Here is a 24,150-nt window from a genome sequence, read left to right on the forward strand (position 1 = left end):
AAGCGAAACCACACTAGTGATGTCAGGTAGAGTGCAAGGAAAGGGAGTGCCGTATAGCAGGTCCAGGATGCAATCAAAGATTAAAGATATGAGGTCCCCATAGTATGTCAGGTCATTCCACCCGCTGCAGAACCAGTCATTAATCACGATCAGCTGGGAGGCCAGGTAGTATCACTGCAGGTCTACCATCCCCAGGTTGCCATCATAGGAGACTTGTCAACCATTTGAAAATGCGATTTGAGAGAGACCACACAACCAGAAGAATGAGTGGAGGGTGGAATTAAGGGCACAAAACCAACTCAGAGGGATCAGGAGAGGGAAATGTTGGAATATGTAGAGAAAGTGGGGGAACACCATCATTTTGAAGAGGGCAATACCACCCATAACAAATAAGTAAAGAAAAGGTGCCACACAGGAATGTCTGATCTCCAGAGATGGGTATGAGCGGCATCTCCGATTGGGACCAGCAGAGATTTTGAAGTGCTCACATGAAGGCTGGGGGCCTCAGCGAACTAAGTGAGGAGCTCCAAACCACAGGACCCTCAAGTGGGGTGATCAGCCAAGAATAACAGAACGTCATCAAGTGTAGCGAGCGATCCTGTCCTTAGGCACCCCGTCCCATAACCATTCACAAAGTTGGGCGTCACAGCAAATGAGCCTTGCAAGTGGCTCAATCACAAGGGCAAGCAATATTAGGGACAGTAGTGGTGCGTAACTTGTCGGATAGGGAAGCGATCAGACAAAGAGCCATTAATCTGGACTTGGGCATAGGGTTGGGAGTAGAGGGCCCTAATGAGGGGTCTCATATAGCCCTCTAAGCCGGCATGTTTGAGAACAGCGTCAAGGTAGGACCAATCCAATGTGTCAAAAGCCTTCTCAAAGTCCACAATAAGCAACGCGACTGCGGGGGTGGGACGTGCCCAGCCAGGAGAGTGCCATTTAGACCCTCTGGATCCAGAGTCTGGTACTGGGCCAGGTTGTAAAGCCACATTGATCCTGATGAAACAGGTAAGGCAGGGCGGGTTGTAGGCAGTTGGCTAGGATCTTGGAGTATAACTTGATTTCAGTGTTAATCAGTGAGATAGATTTATATGAGGAACATCTCTCAGGAGATTGCCCCATCTCAAAAATGACAACTATTGAGGCAAGGACTAATTCAGGAGGGAATGTGCCCGTTCAGTCACTTAGGTTTAAAATCTAAGCAGGAAGAGAAGTAATACAGTGCCGAACCTTTGGTAATACTTCTGGGAGAAGCCATTAGGCCTGGGCGTTTTGCCAGGAGGCATGTCAGCGAGGGCAGTTGCGATCTCCGCCTTATTGATGGGTTTGTCTAACTCTCGAGTGAGGTAGGGTGGGATAGCAAAAAGTGGTATATCAATAGGGGATGTTCAATCTCTTGGGGGCGGGTTGTTGGACATAAAGGTCTTGGTAGAAGGACGCAAAAGTCCGTAGGATGCCTTGGGTCCAGGAGAGATGTCGGCCTTCTGCATATATAAACTACGGGATGATGCTAGATATGGTGTCATGGAGCGAGAGTCAATAAAGGTACTATTGCCATGCTCATAATTGTTTCTCATGCTCACCTGCCAGCATTGGTGGACGTCATCAATGTCAAGGCCCCGTATTTGGCCCCTGACAGCTGAAAGATGTTGCATATACCCAGGACCACGGCAGCTGGGCTGTTGGCATTCTAGTTTGAGGACTTGGGTTTCCAGGGCCGTGATCTCTGCTGCCTTGTCTTGTTTGCCCCTGCGCACAAGCACCTTCGACTCGAATAAGGCCTGTTTTATAGGTATTTGAAAGAGCCTCTACCCAGATTTTCAAGCTAGCCAAAATTAGGAGCAATATAGCAGGCTATATTTAAAGAAAAGACCTAGCTAGTGGGAAACTTCATTAGCAGATGTTCGAAGAAATCATGTAGCAATTGCTGGATTCCTCTGCGGCTCACTGAGCAGTAACAAAATATAACTAGGTAACCTTCTGTATTTTGAGATGTGGTAGCTGGTGGTTAATGGCCACCTCAGTCCATGTCTTCCAGGCCTGGACTTTTAAACCATAAATCATTGCTTTTAGTCTTTTAGTTGAAGTACTGCAGTGGATGCATATCAGGATAACAACACCCTGAATGCATTACATTTTAAAATTAAAAAGATGCCAGGAAATATTGTTTATATTGATGGAGTAAAGTGACCAACCTAGCTGGTGGGAAGAATAATGACTACATCATGACATTATGGTGCTCATTATGACATCGGCGGTAAAAACCTCCTACTGCTGCGGTGACGGCCACCAAAATACCGCCACCCTGGCTACCATCCGTCCTCCATGTTATGAGCACTGCCTGACTTCCTCCACAATAAGGGTGGAAATCCAGCAGTGTTCATGGTGGTGGACGGTGGTAAGCTGGCGCTGCTACCACCAGCACCGCCACGCCAGTAGAACACTGCCAGCCATATTGTGACAATTCATACGGCCTGGCGGTGTTCTTCTGGCGGTGCGATGCTGGTATTAGCAGTGCCCCTTCCCGTTCCCTGCCGGAAGACCTCCTCGCTCAAGGTAAGTCAGGCTTCCGACAAGGGAGTGGGGTAGAAGAGTGATGGGTGTTGTGTGTGTGTTTGTGTGCCTGAGTGTGTGCATGAATGTGTGAGTGTGTGAATGCATCTGTGTATGTTGTGTTGTTTGCATGGTTGTATGCGTGTGAGTGTATGCATGTAACAATGGTGAAGTGAGTGCGTGTCTGCATATCAGTGTGATGGTTGTAAGAATGTGTGTGAGCAAGTCTGGATGTATGCATGTATGAATGCGTGTATGCCAGTTTGAGTGATTGGGTGTATGCGTGGTGCATGTCTGCGGGTGTGTGCGTGCATGGGGGCTTGGGTGTGTGTGTGAGGATCAGAGAGGGTGAGGGTGTTTGATTGGAGGGGAGGTGGGAGGGTGTCAGGTGAGCTTTGGGATGGTGGGGGAGCCACATATCGGTGACACAGAAGGAACTCCCTGTCACCGGTAGGGCTTACTTCCATGGTTTTCGTGGCGTTGCTACTCCATTGTTTTCAATCATATTTGTATTTTTTTTTTAAACAAAGGGCTATTTTGCTCAGTTTTGGAAGAGAAAAGAGGCATACTACATACAAATCAATAATTAGATTTTCTCTGGTGAGAAAAAAATTCACATTCACCTGTGATTTAAAGATATAAGAAAGCAGCATGTTCACTAATTGACTGCTACTCGGGGAATCAATTACATGTTGTAAAGAAACAGCAATGGATTTCTACTTTTTTAGAACGATTCACGAGGCATGGATTCTGCAATCGGATATCTCCCCCAACAAATATTACAACAAACAGAGATGTTGCAAGACAGGGAAGAGACAAAACGTATCCTAATATTAAAGAACACAAAATAGATTGGTGAGAGAACCACACCCAGTCACAATGGACTATTACAGAGGATAAAAGCACACCAGAGGCATCACTGTTAAAATTAGGATCAACAGTATTGTCAGAAGATGGAATAATTATATTGTATTTGGGTCTCTTATTAATTCCAACCCATCACTGAAGTTTTACTAAAATTAATTTGTTTCAGTTTAATTTCTCCCTGAGAATTAAGCAATAACGATGTTATAATAACGATATTATCGCTGTGATCACTTACATCTGAAATTAATTATCGTGTTGTAACACAATATGTATAGGTGTATGTGAGATAGAAACTGTTATAATTGTCAGAAGAAGCTTCTAGCATGACCACTACTTAAAAGAATATATTTTAAGACAGGTACCGCTCACCTTATCAGATGACAATAGTTTACAACGTAGGCGTGGCTTTGGATGCCATAGTGGAGGGAGTGGATTGCTGGAGCTCCCAGCTGTGCTTGGCAGCCATTACAGATCTTGCAGATCTGGGTGTCTGACTGCTTGACCCGGTGTTAGAAGATGGCAGGACTGGTCTGTTGATGGGGGAGCTCTGCTTGGAGTGTGGCAACTGTGGATATCATCCCATGAAGAGGGGTAAAGTTGGCAGGCTGGAACCGCTGGTAAGATGACGGAGGGTGGCCTTGACTGGCAGAGGACTGGGCTGATGCAGCTATTGAAGAACTGACTTGTGATGTGGTGTCGGAGGACATGTAGAGCTCTGGGGTTCCCTCCTCCACTCTTTTTATCCAGATGGTGCATGAAGGTGAATCAGACCAACCAAACCAAAGAGAACCAATAAATTGAGACCTACCCCTTTCTACGAACATCAGTGTGATCTTGAGGGACTGGGTGACCAGGTACTAGCTTTGCCCACTCTACGCCCCACCGCTAGTGCCGGGAGTGGGATATCACATGAAGAGGTACACCCGTTCACACTTGTGTGCATGTTGAACTGAATGTGCCAAGTCCAAATTAACAGTCCTGTTGGCTGTTGGAGCAATTCATTGTATTGAGCAGTGCCGTGGCTGAGAAAGCAGCCACTGACGCCCCTTAAAGGAGGATCTCCATGCACTGGACAGAGAAGGACCAGCAGGTGGTGACCTTAAACCTGTGTATGGGAGAAATGTGAGACGCCACCTCACAAGTGGACATATCCACTTGTGAATGGGAAGAGATGGTAGTGGGGATCCAAAAGACTTTATGGTCAAAGAACCCTTGATACGGATGTGACCCTTCTGACAATTACTCTGTCACCCATAATAAGGAGGCAATGCTGGTTACACACTGTAACATTCTGTGGCCCACTGGGGAATGCATCTTATGGGTTTGGTAATCCATGATTGTAGCACTTCGTGTCAGTGAAGGTTTATATGTCACACATATACATACAATTAAAATGCACAATACATAGAACTCAACTAAAAAGAGTTGTAAATAATAGTGGGTAGAAATCCTGACCAGGCAAAGACGCTGAATGTATACAACTGATGCAACAACGACTAAGGGAGCATTATTTGATTTCTCCTACTTGGAGCTTTTTCCGCCAAAATTAATGGTTTCAGTGAGAGCTCGTTCAACAGCTATTCGACTTTGGTGAGACCTTGCCAGATAAGACCTGCTGCCTTGCCCCGTTGAGAGATTCTGACTTAAAGTTTGCAGACCAGGGCTGAAGGTAAAATCCTTGGTGGGGTCATTCTGCTTGATGTGTCCAATGTCGGGATCAATTGCAGTAAGGCTTCAAAGTATGACCAGGTCCCAGTCTACTGCGACCATGGACTATCATTTGCGCTCAGCACTTTTTGGTGCTATTTTCAGTTTAAAAACTCATTAATCCAGTTCCCATTATTAATTTCTTGTTTTGGTGTCATTTTTATAAATTTTACATTTTCTAATGTTATTGTTCAGTGTTTTGACATTATCTCTCCAGGAGAAAAGGGCATTTACTACTCCACATATGCTAAAGGGATGTTGAATTGGATTAGGTCAGGACTTCCGATTCAACTGATGGGAAAGCTTAAGGATACACAAGGAAGGTACTTAATTATTGGAGGCAGATTAAATGGAGGATATTGCACTCATCGATATATATACATCAAACACAGAACAGCCCCTGTTTTTGGACACTTCGCTGCGACATTGCTGATGTCAAACCATGCCCGTTTATTGTTTTATAGCGGTGTGTGGCAGATCTATCCCAATAGCATACAATGACAAAAGGAGGTTCCCTACAACCAGGAATTTGAAGCATAGCTTGTAAGTTAGTACATTCGCAGAAATACATTAACACTGTCTTTGCTGCGTTTTATGACTCTTCATACGCATATCCGTCTAACTGTCCCACACAAACAATGCTGACATTAATTTAAGCTGCACGGTTAAGTGCAATACCCCCCATGAGGATAAGACACTGGGTGCTGGCATCATTGAGTGGGAAGTACTTGCAGCAGTAAAAGGCGTGGCGAGTGACAAGGTACTGGGCTAAGATCGTTTACCCGTTGAATTTTATGTGAGGTACATAGACATACTCCAGACAAACTGGACAAGAGGTATATTTATGAAAAGAGGAACCTGAAGCTACCTCCCACGGCGTCAGAGGTGCTGATTTTATCCCTCACAAAGCAAAGAAGAGACCCTTGGAAATAGTCTCTTACATGCATTTGTTGATGCTCAATACAGACTGTAAAATAGTCAGCAAAATACTAGTAACCCAACTCCTTCCCAGGATTCAAGGGTTGATGCAGCCTGACCAGAGTGGGTTCATCCCCAACCGTAATAAAGCAATGAACATCAGAAGGCTGATCTGGGTATTGACCTTTACTTTAGCTGACTGTCCAGATGCAATGATATTGGCTATTGATATTGAAAAAGCATCTGCTTCTTTATTTTAGCGATTCCTATATCAGGTTATGAACAATATGGGTCTTGCATTAGGTTCAGGCAGTGGACACAATTGCTGTACACTAAGGCCACTGTAATTGTCTGAAAAGCAAGGATTATATCACACACGTACTTAGTGGGTAATGGCACTGATGAGCGCAGCCCATTGACTCCTATCCTTTTTTGCCATAGCACTGGAGCGCTTATGAGTACCATTAGACAGGATAGACATTACCATTGTCTATGATTGGAAGGACTGCTCTAGTGAAGATGGGAGGACTGCCACAGCAACACCATTGGTTTTCTACCCTACTGCTCAAAATACCCAATAAAGTGTTCCAAGAGATAGATTTAATTCTATTGGATTTAGTATAGAGAGCAGCCAGGCGTCGAGTAACATTTTCCAAGCTGAGGCTCCCTGTCGCAGAAGGACTGACAGCGCCAGGTTTTGAATTATATTACCTGTCTGCTTAACTACAGTGGGCTACCACATGGAGAGGTATGAATTTTACACAGAGAGCCTTAGATGTATCCTCGATGGACATATTGATGCATGTATTTTTCTGATCTACAGGGAAATATTTTGGTTGGTGCTCTTAAAAACAGCTCAAGAAGGTACCGCTGCAAATGCGAACACAGGTGCCCAATGCTCTGGAATTTCCATTAATGAGATTGCTAACCCTCCCTCAGCAGGGGACATAGAAAGGAACCTATAACTGGGTTAGACAAGAGAATAGAAAATATTGGGGACCTGTTTGCGAATGAGGGCTCTTACTTCTCTTTGGACCCATCATAGTGGGTTGACTCAAACTTAGGAGGGTGGGTCATGTTGAACCACAGACACATCAGGGTTTAAAAATGTTATGCAAACTTGATGGCAAACATAAAGCCAATACACTGATATATCGACTGTCTGGGGAGCACACAAAGGCTACATTGGAGCCTCTTAGGGACAAATGTATACCTGACATAGAGAAATAGATTAGCGAGGAGGAATGGGAGAGGATATCAATAAATTATTCCAAAATCTCCACAAAAGCCAGATTTAAATTAAACCATATTATTACATACACCAGGCGTATGTTACTTTCAAAGGGGTTAATACGATTTCTCCAACTACACATGCGGAATGCCCTTTGATGTGGTGAAGCAGGTTCTGAATTCATACACATGGTATGGGGATATACACTAGTAATCTTATTGTCAGAAAGTGGAGGACATTTCCAACGTAGCCACGGACAGAGGGATTCAAAGAGTACCTGAAATCTACTTATTGAGGATATGCCCAAGATCAAAAACGACTAAAGCCACGAGTAGGTTTATTAAGCTGCCTCTGGTCCCTGCTAAACCTTACCTTGCTATACGCTGGAAGGCTGCAAATGGTGCTAATATCCGAGTATTGCGCAGGGAATTATTGAAAATTGCCACACAGTGAGATCAAATCCCTTCAAAGTGAAGATAAAATGGGCATATGGCGAGACGGCAGCGCCAGTGCTATCACTGCAGCGATCCCATGTGGAAAGATATCAAGGACAATTCCAAATGTAACTACACTCTGATGTCACTTTTTAGGGTTGATGTGCACCCCCTTCTCACATTGACTTCAGCTAGCAGACACCCTCTTGCACACCTCCACGCGCTCACCATACCATTTTAGACACAAAATGATGCTGGAATTTGAAGTTTGAGTGACTCCTTTCTTTCCCTTTTATCTTGGATATAGAACTCAACCTGATCACGAGTTAATAATGTTGAAATTTTTTATATGCATGTTATTTTCTTTAATGCTACCAGGGCATGGCAAATACACCTGCAATTACGCATGTATGACAGAGAAGGGACGACATGACACAGTAATCTTATGCCTCTTGGATGCTTGCTTTGATAAAGCACTTAAACATGGTTTAAAAAGTAGTTGAAAAGAAAATATACATGTTTCACAATTACCAGTAGCAACTCCATTGCGTTTCCCCAAACTAGAAATAAAAACACGAATTACAAAACAAAACCACCAAACTGCAGGAAGCAGATATCAGATCCCTTCACCGAAATGTCAGGACAGTGATTTGGACAGTGGAGAAGGAAGGAAATGAGATACTGTGTGTGAGTGGTAACTGTTTCTTGGGACAGTTACAAATATTTTCTGCAAACGCTTATAATGTGATTCTAAGAATGACCTAAAATATATTTTTATGTATTTTAATACATTATGGGGGTCATTATGACCCCGGCGGTGAGTGTTAATGTGGCGGTATGACCCCAAACAGGCTGGCGGTACATTCCGCCACATTATGAGATTGGCGGATTGGCTGCAGCCAACCCGCCACTTCTCCACTCATACTGCCATGGTGGAATGAGCCGCCGGGCTGGAGATGTGTATCTCCAGCCTGGCGGGCCGGCATAGTACCTCTGGCTGCATTATGAGCCTGCCTACCACCATGGCTTTCGTGGCGTTGCTAACGCCACAAAAACCATGGAGGTAAGCCCTACCGGTGACAGGGAATTCCTTCCCTGTCACCGGTAGGTGGCTCCCCAACACTCACCTGACACCCCCCACACCCCCTCTAGCCAAACACCCCTCCACCCCCTCTGATCTTCACACACACCCCCACCCCCTCCGATCCTCACACACACACCCCCATACATAAACACCCCTGCAGACACGCACCATGCATACACCCAATCACTCACACTGGCATACATGCATTCATACACGCATACATCCAGACATTCTCACACACATTCTTACAACGATCACAATGACATGCATACACGCACTCACTTCACCATTTTTACATGCATGCACTCACACGCATACACGCACACGCATACAACCAGCAAACAACACAACACACACAGACGCATTCACACACTCACTCACACATTCATGCACACACTCAGACACACACACACAACACCCCCTGAACCCTCCCCTGTCAGAAGCCCGACTTACCTTGAGCGAGAAGGTCTTCCGGCAGGGAACAGGTAGGGGCACTGCTACCCCCAGCAGAACACCGCCAGGCCGTATGAATTGTCATAATGTGGCTGGCGGTGTTCTACTGGCATGGCGGTGCTGGTGTTAGCAGCACCAGTTTACCACTGTCCACCACCATGAACACTGCCGGATTTCCGCCCTTACTGTGGCGGAAGTCAGGCAGTGCTCATAATATGGCGGACGGATGGTAGCCACGGTGGCAGTATTTTGGCGGCCATCACTGCAGCGATAGGCGTTTTTTACCGCCGATGTCATAATGAGCACCTATATGTACAGAGTGCAGATATACCCGAAGGGGTCTCCTGGCACTGACAGACAGTACTAGCAAGAAGCGAAGATAAATAGAATATATCTAGCCCCAGGAAGAAAGACCGTGTTGTTGGTCTGTTCGTGGACAGAGAGCAGGCGTGTGTATCACTGTTTTGCAGCCGGAAAAAAAATGGATGACCGCCCTGAAGAATCCTATGGATTTTAGGGAAGGACAGGAGCTTGACACAAAGGGACCGAATCACTGAGACTGAGGTGTGATTAAAAAACAGGCTCTGCGGAAAGACATAGCTTCTCGACTTTGTTTTGTGACAAATACAGAGACTTTTAAAAACAGTCTCTGTTCTCGTAAAGCTAACTTTGCTCTCCTTTTCAGAACTTAGGGCCAGATGTAGCAAAATGCAAAATTGCGACTTGCAATTTGCGAGTCCATCCGACTCGCAAATTGCAAGTCGCAATTTGCTATGCAGTACGGTGTCTCAGACACCGACTGCGACTCGCAATGGGGTCGCAATGACCCACCTCATCAATATTCATGAGGTGGGTCGCAAATTGCGGCCCCATTGCGAGTATAGGCACTCGCAAACATGGAGGCCTGCTGTAGTCAGCAGACCTCCGTGTTCGTGACTGCTTTAAATAAAGCAGTTTTTTTTTTTTTAAGTGTAGCCCATTTTTCTTAAAGGAAAACGAGCTGCACTTAAAAAAAAAAACGAAACCTTTAGTTTCGGTATTTTTTCAGGGCAGGGAGTGGTCCCTCGGACCACTCCCTGCCCTGAAAAAATATTTTGGGGTCCATTCACAAAGTGGAAGGGGTCCCATGGGGACCCCTTCCAATTTGCGAGTGGGTTACCATCCACTTGAAGTGGATGGTAACTGCGAGTCCATTTGCGACCGCGTACGCGGTCGCAAATGGAATTGCATCCCACTGCGAGTCGCAAATAGGAAGGGAACACCCCTTCCTATTTGCGAGTCGGAAATGCATTTTGCGAGTCGGTTCCGACTCGCAAAATGCATTTCTGCATAGCAAAGAGGCATTTGCGCCTCGCAAACGGCGATTTTCGCCGTTTGCGAGGCGCAAATCCTTTGCTACATCTGGCCCTTACTGTTTATGTCACAGTGCACTTACCACTGAAGCGAAAATTAGCTCTTTTTACATTGCAGAACAACATGGTCTACTGTGCATCTGCTTGCATGTACCTGTACAGTTGGCCTAAACGACCCTGAAATAAAAAAAGTTTTTGTTTCTGCAACTGCCATTAATTATTCCAATAAAATTGATGGACAGATGTATAGTGAGGACACGTGTAATTCTCCTTAATAACATGTTCTGATTTAGGTTGCATTTGTAGTACCAAGATGAGGCGGGCGTGGTCATAAATGCTTTAATTTTATAAAAGAGTAATAATATATCCATGCAATATGTGCTGTTTGCGGATATGTAGATGACTGTGAAGTCACATGCTGGCTGCTGAAATTCGACTAACTGGTCTGCTGCACTTGCAGCGTTTTGGATCCAGTCAGATTTTGCTGATTTTAAGTTGGTTTCGGGTATGTTTGGTTAAAATCGAAATCCGGAAAGCCTCCTTACATTTTTCCTCTATATTTGCTGTTATTGATTTGGTGCACAGTCGTGTATGTATTCAAAGAAAGTTGGGTTCCACACAGCCATGTGTCTCACAGATGAGCGTAATTGAGCCCTCAATGTGTTTCAGCTGTCCAACTAACTGGAAAGTAGGCCAGGGTGTTCTGTAATTGGCCATGGTGTGGTTTAGATGCACTCTGTCCAACACGCGTGACAAATATGAACGAACCATGCAGATCATGGCGAAGTCCACTACCTTTGCCATCACGCCCTCACATTGGGCCTACTAGTTCTCTATGCTGGAAATTATCACAACCACCCCAGTGACATGTATGAAACCTTCACCACCCACCTCAAACGATTCATCAAGATCTCATGGTCTACTGCATCAAAAGCATGAGAAAGGTCCAGCAGCAGTAATAACGCTACTGTACCGTGATCAGTAGTATACAACAGTATCTCTCTGATATCCATAAGTGCAGTCTTGTTTCCTAAGCCAAGCTGAAAACCTGATTACAAGTTCCCAGTGAGCACATGATCTTCACAGTGGCAAAATATCTGGCGTACAAACCTTCTTAAGGACATTAATCAGAAATGCATATGTATCTAACAGATGAAGTATGAATATTTTGTCCTAACCAGAAACTGTAGAAGAATGCCTTGCTTAATTTAGCTTTTTTTTGTGGTGCAATTTACTGTGCTGTGGTGGACTTTACTGGAAACTTCTGTTTCCGATATCAGGATGAATAGCATTGAGTGACTCCATCTGATTGCAGGGGGTCATCTGGGGTTGTTCCATAGGATAATGTTTCCAGCTTTCAAGGGATGTCCTCCGGGATTGCACAGAGTTAGTATCAAGTCCATATGGCGCCACAGAGGGGGTGTGCAAGAAAGCCACACATATGTGAGGCTCCGGCGATCAGAGATTGCTGTCGGTCATCATTCTTGACCAACTGACCCATCAATGCTTGGAAATTGGAGTGGTCCTTACTCTGTTGCACAGATGCAGGTATGACACCCATGAAACTGCCCACTGGAGAGGACACGCTCAGTTAACAATGCTTTGGACTAGCGAAGGCCCAGAGCGCTTTGTGGCTAGGCCACGGTGGAGGTTGGGGCCTGCGAGGGGATGCATGAAGCGATCCTGGACCCCTCCCGTACTGTGTACCTGAGGACCTGTCCAATAGGTGCATCCTGTCAAGTACAGAGATTCCCTGTCAGAGGAGGAATCTGGTGGCATAGAGAGCGATAAGGCCTCACTCTAAACAAGCCAGCATAGAAGAACATTGCCTGGGCCCCTGGGGGAGCCTCAGCCGTGATTCCCAGAGCTGTCAGCTGCTTCTGCCCTTGGTAGGCCCTGAGGATGGGGTACACTGCAGAGCCTTTGGGCACATTGTGGCCCCGATACTGGCCTGATTATGGGCATACTGCTGCAGACACCTTTGATTTATCCATCTGGAACAGCCAGGTAATGAGGTGAGACCACCTTATGGAACAATGATGCCAGCTGTAGCCCATGACTCTTGCACAGAGTGGAGGCCCATCCTTGCTCAACTGACCTGCTGGTCTGCTTATGCCTCTCCTGCAAGTCGCACCTGGGGTTGCGTTGCTGCAAAAGGCAAGGAGGGACCATACGTGGAGTCGCTGATTTGTGCATGAGACAATTTCCGTCTGACTCCCACCTGGGTGCCATAAAGCTCCGCAAGATGTTGGTGAAGCATTAGTCACATACCATGCTATGAATAGCAGACATAGAGCACTTGCCTGACTCCCCTTACCAGTGTGGAAGCTTGCCTCAATGAGTGATGCTACCTACATAGGAGTGCCCAAGGTCCAACTCTGCCGCATATCAAAATGGGAAAATCAGGTGCCAAACAATGAAAACTTCACTTTGGCTCACACAAAACTGCTTGCATTATGGTGCAAAGTGATTCTGTGCCTCAGGAACATGATGCCTCACGTGATGATTGGGGGTGAAGGGGATGATATGGGGACTGTTCTTTGCACCATGCAGTTCAGCTTAGTCTCAATAGAAGTCACACTGGACACACTAAGGCCCTCATTATGACAATGGTGGTAAATCCCGCTTACCGCCACGCTGACGGCCGCCAACTTACCGCTGCGGTGGCGGATATCCGTACACCATATTATGCCACACACACACCAACCCGACAGAATACAGCCACATACACAAATCTGCCAGACCAAAGGTCAGTGATAAAGTGGCGGTCCCAAAACCTACACTGTTATGCCAACAGAACAACACCCATCATATGACCCACGAATCACCACGGTGGTCATTCAACGGCGGTAAACCATATACGGTACATACCGCTGCGCTCACAATGGACACCCACATACAAAACAATACTACATCGGCCAATTCAAACAACACACACCTGACAACCATACACACACCACAGCCACACCACTATAAACACGCACCCACAGTACCCACAACCCCTTACGAATACAAATCATTGGCACGAGACTGACAGCAAGACCACTGCGACAACTAGAACCACACACCACTCACATCCATACACCCCTCACGCACTCCACATCACACACCCCAACATATTACCCAACACACATCACATAACACCCATGGCACCACAAAGGCACCCCCGTTTCACTGAGGAGGAGTTAAGGGTCATGGTGGAGGAAATTGTCAGGGTAGAGCCACAGCTATTTGGAGCACAGGTGCAGCAAATATCAACAGCAAGGAAGATGGAGCTATGGCGGAGAATCGTGGACAGGGTCAACGCCGTGGGACAGCACACCAGAACAAGGGACGACATCAGGAAGAGGTGGAATGACCTATGGGGGAAGGTATGTTCCATTGCAGCAAGACACCAGCTCGCTATATAGGGGACTGGCGGTGGACTCCCACCCCCTCCCCCACAACTCACAGCAAGGGGGGTGCAGGTACTGGCTTCCTGCGGGCCTGGCCGGAGCTGGAGGAGGACTGGACTCTGGTAAGTCAACTCTCAACAATTTTCATACCTGCATGCCATCACACACCCTCACCCTCACTCCCATCACTCCAACACATCCCACATATTCCACCATCACTTCACACTAATCCCAATGCCAAGCCCTGCATGCTGTACCAATGCATGGACACCCCTCACAGCCCTGCATGGACACTCATCAAAAAGCATGCACAGCATTGGGAAACGAACAATCCCACCATACACCAACATACAAAAGTAAAAGCTGGCAGGGCAACACCAACAATAGAGGGGAAGCCAGGGATGTACAAAATGTCATACACATGAAGCATAATACATCATTTACATCCCCACAGGTGCCCCAGCCAATGTCACTGGAGAGGAGGTGCCATCACTATCCAGTCCCCCAACAGAAGAGGCCAACAGTGATGACAGTAACTCTGGTCTTCAGGATCTGGACGACCTACCTGGCCCATCAGGGACCCCTGGACAGCTGGTCACCCAAGCCCAGTCACAGACCACCACAGAGCCTCCCCCATCAGGAGCCAACACCACAGCACCCACCCAGCATGCCCAAACCCCTGTCCCCAGGACACGTCAATCAGCAGTGTGCCCACCTGTACAGGGACCCCAGGCCACACCTGGCACACAAGACAATCAGGGACATGGGGTCAGTGGCAGCGGGCACATGGTTCAGGGGACAGAGGCACAGGACAACAGGGACACCGGGAGGACTGCTGTGCACCAGGGGGAGAACAGGACTAGGGAACCGACTCTGCAGGAGGCATTCTCTGAGATCCTGGGAGCCTACCAACATTCCCAGGACACGATGGGCCAGATCCTAGACAAAGCGCAGGAGAACAGGCGGTTGCAGGAGAGACAGTATCAGGGAATCAGGGAGGACTTGCAGGCAATCAACAACACCCTGATCTCCATAGAGGGGTGCTGGCAGACATGGCCAACATTATGAGGGAGGCAGTGTCACACCAGCGAGCCCCTGACACTAGCCAGTCATTTGAACAGCCCTCCACTTCTGCTGCCGCTGGTGGCCAGGAGGCCCCGTCACAGGACCCACAGGCCACCAGCACCCCTCCCCCTGCAGAAGGTGAACCACCCCACAAACGTTCCCTGCAAACCAGACAGAAGCCAGAGACACTTGCCAAGACCACTGCCAGGAAATGAGACTCTCCTGATTGTCCCCCTTGCGTCCCACTTAGTCACCTTGTCCACCTTGAACTGCCATTGCTCCCCTTCCTAGGTACCCTTGGACAATGCACCTGTGCTACAAACAGACTGGAACAATACCCTGGACTTTCCTCCATCATCACCTCATCCCATTGCACTTTCCCCTCTATATATTAGCACTACAATAAACACCCTTAGATAAAAATCGACTTTGAGTATGTCATGTATTTCAAATATATATTAATTGAAACAGCTGCAACCATTGCAAATGATCTGTACATAGAATGAGCATAGAATTAATGACCTGTAGCTGGCTGTTGTGATCACACCAGGAGGATTTGTCAAATCACCAACATCAGCAAAATGAATATCCAGAGGTAACAGTAAGTGGGCAAAGAAGTGGGAAATGTCAGCATGCCAATGCCACACAGAATACAACCAAAAGTGAGAAGTAGCACTGTCTCACCCGTGTGCCATTGGAAGTACTGATGTATCACCAATGTTCTGTTGTCCACATCCTCATCTTCTGCCTCCTCATCCTCACTGTCCTCAGGGTCCACTGCTGCCAAAGGGGCATCTCCAGTCTCCTCCTCCTGCAGAAAAGGTACATGCCGTCTGAGCCAGGTTGTGCAACACGCAGCATGCCACTACTATCTGGCAGACTTTCTTGGGTGAGTAGCACAGGGATCCACTTGTTAGATGGAGGCACCGGAACCTGGCCTTCATGAGGCCAAAGGTCCTTTCAATTATACTTCTGGTTCGCCCATGTGCCTCATTATAATGTTCTTCTGCCCTTCTCCTGGCATTCCTCACAGGGGTTAGCAGCCATGATAGGTTTGGGTAACCAGAGTCACCTGCAAATATTGAGGGGCAACATTTAGCCACACACTATCCTATATGGCCAACACCATAGGCATACACAAAATATGCTGGGTGGGAACCAGCGCTCACCTATTAGCCACACCCTGTGCCTCTGTAGTTGGGACATCACATTTGGGATGCTGCTATTCCTCAGGACAAAGGCATCATGCACCGACCCTGGATACTAAGCACTGACATGGGAGATGTACTGGTCCGCCAGGCACACCACCTGCACATTCATGGAGTGGAAACTCTTACAATTCATGAACACCTGTTCATTCTGGTGGGGGGAGGGGACAAATGCAATATGTGTTCCGTCAATTGCACCAATTATATTGGGGATATGTCCCCCTGCATTGAATCCAGCCTTCACAGTGGCCAAATGCTCAACCTGGGGGAATGCAATGTAGCTGCACATGTGTTTTATCAGGGCAGACAACACTCTTGTTCGCACATTTGAGAACATTGGCTGTGACATTCCTGCTGTCAAGCCCACTGTCACTTGGAAAGAACCAGTTGCCAGGAAATGGAGAACTGTTAGCACTTGCACAACAGAGGTGATCCCAGTGGGGTGATGGGTAGCTGATATCAGGTCAGGCTCCGATTGGGCACACAGCTTTGTGATTGTGGCCCTGTCCAGTCTATAGGTGAGTATTATGTGCCTGTCCTCCAGTGTAACCAAGTCCACCAGGGGTCTGTAGACGGGGGTATGTCTCCATCTCCTAGTCATCCGCAGCGGTAGGTATCTAAGGGACAAAAGAGTGAGGAGGCTGTCACAAACGGAACAATGGAGCCACAACAGCAGTCGGCAATGTGCAAACATGCTATGGGACAGTGCCATTTGTGAAGTATGTGCCTATTTATCCTGTGACGCAGCATTAATTCAAAGGCCTGTCCCCCCTGAAATGGCATCCGCCTGTCCTGTGTGGAGGGACAGGGGGAAGTGAAGTAATGCTGCTGACGTTGTGCGCTGTGACAGTAGGCGGTCGTGAACCGCAGTGCAATTCCTCATTGGTTATAATTGGGCCCTATGGGGTACAGTGGCCAATAGTGATCTACGCCTGTGGTGACGGTATGCACCGCCGCAGATGTGACCGCCATTTTCTATCAGATTCCTCACTTGTTTACTGACCTTCCATAGGAGAGGACCTACACTGCATGTGCTGCTGTGACCTGTGTCTGGAACCTACCATGGCCCGTGTGACTGGGGAAAGGGCCCCAGCCTTCACTTCTGAGTTGGAACGACTGGTGGATGGGGTCCTACCCCAGTACAGATGGCTGTATGGGCTTCCAGACCAACAGGTGAGTACACTGTGGGCCCGATGCATGTGGCATGAATGCATGGAGTTGTGTGTGTGAAGGCTTCGTGCAAAGGGGGTGGTTGGATGTCCTCTTTGCGGTGTACACGTTGTGTGCTGGGCTATGTGTGTGCCAATAGGGATGGAAACGGGATTGGTGGGCCATTTGTGTTACTGGCTGGACTGTTTGTCTAATAGTGTTCTCCTGTCTGTTTTGCCTCTGCAGGTCAGCGCCCATCAAAAGAAGGGAATATGGCATGCCATCGTCAAAGACGTGCGGACCCTGGGGGTCTGTGGCAGGCAGAGCACCCACTGTTGCAAACGGTGGGAGGACCTGAGACGCTGGGCACGGAAGACCGCGGAGGCCTAGCTGGGGATGGCCTCCCAATGAGGAAGGGGTGCCCGTCGGACCCTGACCCCCTGATGGCCTGTATACTGGTGGTGGCCTACCCTGAGCTGGATGGGCGCTTGAGGGCATCACAGCAGCCACAAGCGGGTGAGTACAGTGGCCATCATTGAAGCTCACGGCTGTAGGGGTGGTATCCGGGTGGTGGTTGTGTGTCAGTGAGTGCCCCTAGGCCAGGCCAGATATAGCAGCGTAGGTCTTCTGTTGGCTAAGGGTTGATTGTGAAATACTGCTTACCTAGCTTGTTAGTATTCACTACTGGTCAGGGCTGCATGGGTCCCAGGTGTGCTGCAGTTGGCGGTGTGTACCCCTCCTCATTCCTTGTTGAGTAGCCATTTCACTGGTAGTGCCATGCATAGTGCAGAAGTCTGTTCCCTGTGTGTGAGGGTGATGTGTACACGAACGGTGGTGTTGGTGCAGTCATTGATCCAGTCTATCCTTTGTCTCTCGCCCCCTTTCTTGTTTTGTCATCCTATCCTTATGTGCATTAGCATCATCTGTCGGAGGAGCAGAGGCACCGGTGACAGAGGGAGCTGCATCCCAGAGGACCCTGGAGGCAGAGTCCACTGACGCTGGGGGCACCAGTGGGACGGAGGGTGAGGGGAGCACCACGATGGAGACTGGAGGGGACAATACAGACTCTGATACCTCCTCCAATGGGAGCTCCCTGGTGGTGACGTACACCTCTGTGACCACCCCAGCTGTAGGTACATCCGCCACCACCGTACCAGCACCGCCCTCCCAGTAGCCACTCAGCGAGTTGCCTGTGCCTGCTCACCCAGGAAGATTAGGCATCTCAGGCCCTGCCTCAGTGAGCCCTGCTGCCCTGAGTGAGGAGGCTATTGACCTCCTGAGATCTATTTCTGTAGGGCAAACAACCATTGTGAATGCCATCCAGGGGCTGGCAGCCCAGATGCAGCAATCTAATGCATTCCTGGAGGGCATTCACGGTGGATTGGCAACCCAACAGAGATCGATTCAGGCTCTGGCCTCCTCTCTGATGGCAGCTATTGTCCCTGTTTCAACCGTTCCCCCTCCAACTTCCACTTCCCAGTTCCATTCTCCTCAACCCTAACACAACCCAAGCACACAGCCAGATGAGCATGCACACAAGACAACACCCAAGAGTGTCACAGGCAAAAACAAGCACCACACTTCATCCCACAGGCACTCACACAAACAACATTCATTTGCAGACACAACAACATCCACTATTTCCACTGTCTCCCCCTCCTCCTCCTCCTCCACCTCACACCCAGTTACGTCCACACTCACACCTGCATGCACTACATCAATATCCACTACCAGCATCATCACCACACCAAGTAGAACACACACCTCACTGGCAGACACCTCCACAACATCCATGCACACGTCCCCTGTGTCCTTTCCCACCGTGTCTGTCCCCCTCCTAAAGTACACAAACGCAAGCACTCAGACACACAACAGCCATCCACCTCACAACAGCATACAGCCCATGCACCTGCACCCAAATCCAGCAGACAAACACCTCCAACAACCACCCCCTCATCCTCCACTCCCATTACTCCTCCCTCTTCCCGCCCCGACGTCCTTAAAAAGCTTTTTCTTTCCCAGATTGACCTCTTCCCTACCCTTCCACCCCCGTCCTGCACGTATTGGCAGGGTAGCAAGGACCCAGCCAAGCACCTCAGGCAAACATTCCATGGGCCCAGTGGTAGCAGCACCTACTCGTGGTGGAAAAGATTCTAGGCCAACAATACTGAAGGGGAAGGAGCCTACACCATCCACAAAGAAGGGGAAGGAGCCTGCACCAGCTGCAAAAAAGGGGAAGGAGCCTGCACCAGCCACAAAGAAGCGGAAGGAGCCTGCATCAGCTGGATAAAAAAAGGGGAAGGAGTCTGCACCAGCTGCAAAAAAGAGGGAGAAGCAGCTGCAAAGACGGGGAAGGAGCCTGCACCAGCTACAAAGAAGGGGAAGGAGCCTGCACCAGCTACAAAGAAGGGGAAGGAGCCTGCACCAGCTACAATGAAGGGGAAGGAGCCTGCACCTGCAGCTGTCACAGAGTCCCCACCGCCAGCTGTGTTTGTGCAGCCATCAGAGAGTGCAGGGGCTGAGCAGAAGCCTCCCACAACCAGCACCACAGTGCAGCCAGCGGAGGGTGCAGGGGCTGAGCAGGAGCCTCTCACAACCACCACCACAGTGCAGCCGTTACTGCTGGTGGACGCCATATAGTCCAGACTCCAAGGACTGCTGTGCAGCCTGCCCCCTCCAGAACCAGTGGGGTATTCTCCCACTCGAGGGACTGTGGCCTTGCACTCCCCAGGACAGAGCAAAGGGCATATTGCCCCCTCCAGAACCAGTGGGCAAGTCATCCAGTAGAGAGACTGTGGCCTTGCACTCCCCAGGACAGAGCAATGGGCATGTTGCCCCCTACAGAACCAGTGGGCAAGTCACCCACTCGAGAGACTGTGGCCTTGCACTCCTCAGGACCGAACAATGGGCATGTTGCCCCCTCCAGAACCGGTGGGGTATTCACCCACTCCAGAGACTGTGGCCTTGCACTCCTCAGGACAGAGCAATGGGCATGTTGTCTCCTCCAGAACCAGTGGGCTTGTTTCTGCATCCGGCTGAGGTGCCCCCGCTTCTCCCTGAGGTGCCTGCCTATTTGCCAACTGATGCCCCTGCAGTGTTCTCTTCGTATTGGGGCAGGATTCAAGTGGGGCCTTGAACTTTGCCCTGTGGCCATGTAGGCCCTGTAAACTATGGATCTATCCCTTTAATACAGCTTTACAGATCTATTTAATGTGTGAATCGGATTGTTTAATTTACTGTTGAACTGATAACAATAATTTTCGTAAATTCCTGTTGCCTTCGCATTATTCTGCAGATTTTCGTGGTCAAATTGTTTTTGTAATGCATATGGTTGTGTGTATGGTGTGTGTGTCAGGTGTGTGTTGTGCGTGTGTCACTCTTGTTTTCCTCCCACCCTCCCTAGTGTGCCAGGTGGCTGTACTCACCGTCGCCATCTTCGCCGGTGTTGGTGTTCCAGGTGGAGCTTCACGTAGAAGATCATCGGGAAAACTTTCAGTTCGGATTCCATTGCAGCGTGGTTCTTCCTTGTGTCTCCAATGGGTGGGCGGTACTTTGTCTTCCGCCTGGCTGTAGGCGGCTACTGCTGTGGTGACTGTTGTTTCCACCCTGGTAGTCGGTGTGGTACTTTGGCTGTCTATCAGAGATATCACCACCATGGTCATAATTTGGCGGTAGTTGCTGCCAGCCTGTTGGCGGTATAACTGCCACTTTATCACCCACTGCCAGGGTCGTAATGAGGGCCTAAGTGCTTGAATGGGCACAATCACACGCAAAACTAAAAACTCTTTGAACTGTCCCAAGACTCTATGCTGGGATGTCCGCTCTTGCCCTTTCTAATCATGCTGGCAGTCGAACCCTTGGCGGCCACACTGCGACAACAATACTCAGATTATGACCTGTGATATACCAATTGCCAAATATTGCTGACACTCAATGCCCACAATATCAACTTTTATATATGAGACCCGAGTGAAAGCCTAACATAATACTGCGCAAGTGCATATGATTTGCCACTCTTGCTGGAATTCTCATTAATTAGGGTAAATCTCAAATCTTTCCCTTGACTGCCAGTACTCTATCATTCACACTAGACTTTCCCCTCAAACGGTGTGTAGAAGCGACTAAACATTTGGGAATCTGGCTCCATCAAGGTAGAGGTGTGATCATGTGGGCAAACTATGGTACCCACCTAACACCAACAGTGACCAGATCAATAGATGGATCCCGCTACTGTTGTCATTCGCAAAGCGTGTGGGGCTAATAAAAATGGTACTCCACCCAAAACTGCTGTATCTATTTTTAAACATCCCGCTTTCATTATCTGCAACCTGCACTCAGGTCACAGCTAGTCCGCCTCTCATGGGCTGGGAAACAGACTAGATTAAAATGGGAAACACTCAGGGACGGCTAAGGCGGAAAGGAAAAATAAAATGATAGGGGGAGAAGGGGTGGGGCTGGGCTGGAGGGAGGGGGCTGAGGAGAGCTATGTGCACACAAACTGTGCATGTCTGTTTGGCCGGCCGTGTTGGGCCGGGCAAAAAGACATGCACACTTTGCATGTTTTCTACCTGGCTGTAAAGCACAGCCAATGGAGAACATGCCCAGGCTCCCATTCCTAGTCTGAATTGCGAAGCAGGCCGCTCAGACCAATCACGACACTGCTGTTGCTGTTGACAGCTGCATCGTGATTGGCTGGGAGCCTGGGAACAGGAAGAGGACGGAGGGAAGATTAATGCATCTCCCCCACTGGTAAGCATTTAAAAAAAAAAAAAAATCACCCCATTCTTCCGCCCCCATGCCTCCTGCCCAGCCACCCCCACTGAGTGCCAGCCACCACTGGAAACACTTACTCTGCCCTTCCACTAGGGAAGGGGATTCAGGGCCCGGGACATGGAACTATTATTTACGTGCCCAGGAGCACCATGCAGTTCACTGACACAAACCCACGCCATTTCCATATGCTCTATTTTCCTGATCTCCCACTAGGCTGTCACCCGCTGCGGCCAGTCACTCATGCGCATCTGGTGATTTCCCAAATTCCAGCAAAAGTCTGATCACTTGGGGCAACCTATAAACGCAGAACATTCTTCTGATGCACACAAAATTTCTGCCCTCTCCTAGCACACATTGAGATACATTTACATACCATAGGCTTCGTAGCAATTGCAGGTCCGCCCTCTCTGGGTTCCTGCGGAAACCCTTAGACTCCATTACATTGGCCACCATCCTGACCGCCACTTCCACTCACACCTTATTAGTTCTCTTTGAAGGACAGCCTAAGAGAAGACAGAAGCGACACTCCAGAAGCTAAAATGAGTTCGGAATCAGATTTTGGATGCAAAATTTCAAAGGCGGTAGGCGATTTAGCCGTGCTCAGACTGGCTGGATCTCTTCTAGCAGTGGTCCTTGCATTATACATTACAGATGTTTGCATTGCATTTACTACACCCTGGCAAGGCTTCACAAGGCCAGACTATGGAGGGATGACTGCTGTGCGAGATGTGGCGTTTCTGAGGCATGGTTCCTCCATCTAGCCTGGGCAAGCTCAAGCGTGCACAGTTTTTGGATGAAGGTTACTTGAGCCCCATCCACCATGATAGGCACAGTGGCGCAACCGGACTCCTTAGTCTCCTTTGTTTAGCTATGTCAAGGATATAGCTTCACCGCACGAGAAATTCGTTACCTTTGCTCTAATGTTGTTGGAAAGATTGGTGGCCTCCAGGTGGGGAAGGGGTAGAGCGCCTGAATTTAAATATAGGATTGCCGAATTGGTATACTGTTAGGAGCAAGTGGAATTATACGATGAACTTCTGTCCCACAAATCTAGCCATAGAGGTATCTGGCAGGCCTTGACAGCATACTTACTCCGCCATACAATGAATACTGCCCCATATCATAACATGAATATACTAGTGGACAGAAAACAGAACTTTAATAGGATAATGAAGACCATAAGACAAATTTTATTTTTTATCCGGAGTAAAAATGAAAAAGTAGCTTTAATATGATAAATCAGGGAAATAGTATTAAACTGCTTGCTGCACACAAAGATTTCTTACATCTAAATACCGAACGTATATCTGTTGAATTGCAGGAGCCCTGTGGCATTCTAAAAAAAGCGGGACATTAGTCACTTGCTTATCAACTGAGATAGCTTATTATGTGGATGGGCAATCACAATTATCGGACCTCCTTCAAATCTGTCCTCACCGTTCTCATCACTTTTCTTAATCAGAACAAACGCCGAAAGGCACCCTTTAAAGCTGACCACTTGAGAGCTCTAAACTATGACAGCGCATCAATCTCTCTTTTTCAAAGGCATAATGGGGCCAAATAATGTTGCCCAAGAATATCACACCAAACTTGAAGATTAGTTATAACCTCCGTCAAGGATCAGCAAGCGTCGCAGCCCACCACTGTAGAATGGAGTTGGCTGCCAAGTGCCTTAATCTATCCTAGCAAAACCGGAATAGAGCGTTTAGAAAACAAATCAGCTGACAGACTGTTAACTCTGGAAAATTAGATTTTGCTCATGGAATGAAAGTGGCATCTACCACCCACATCGCACATGATGTGAATTTAATTAACGTTTGGAATACATTTTGGAAAGTTTTACTACAAGAAACCTGGTGTGAAGCCGACTTTCCCGTAACTGGATTTACCTAATTTCAGGCATACAACAATCGGATCAGCAAACAAAGGGCGTCATGAAGGTGGATTAGTTTCTCACATAA

The sequence above is a fragment of the Pleurodeles waltl genome, chromosome 9, assembly GCF_031143425.1.
Source record: "Pleurodeles waltl isolate 20211129_DDA chromosome 9, aPleWal1.hap1.20221129, whole genome shotgun sequence".
In the NCBI taxonomy this organism is placed as follows: Eukaryota; Metazoa; Chordata; class Amphibia; order Caudata; family Salamandridae; genus Pleurodeles; species Pleurodeles waltl.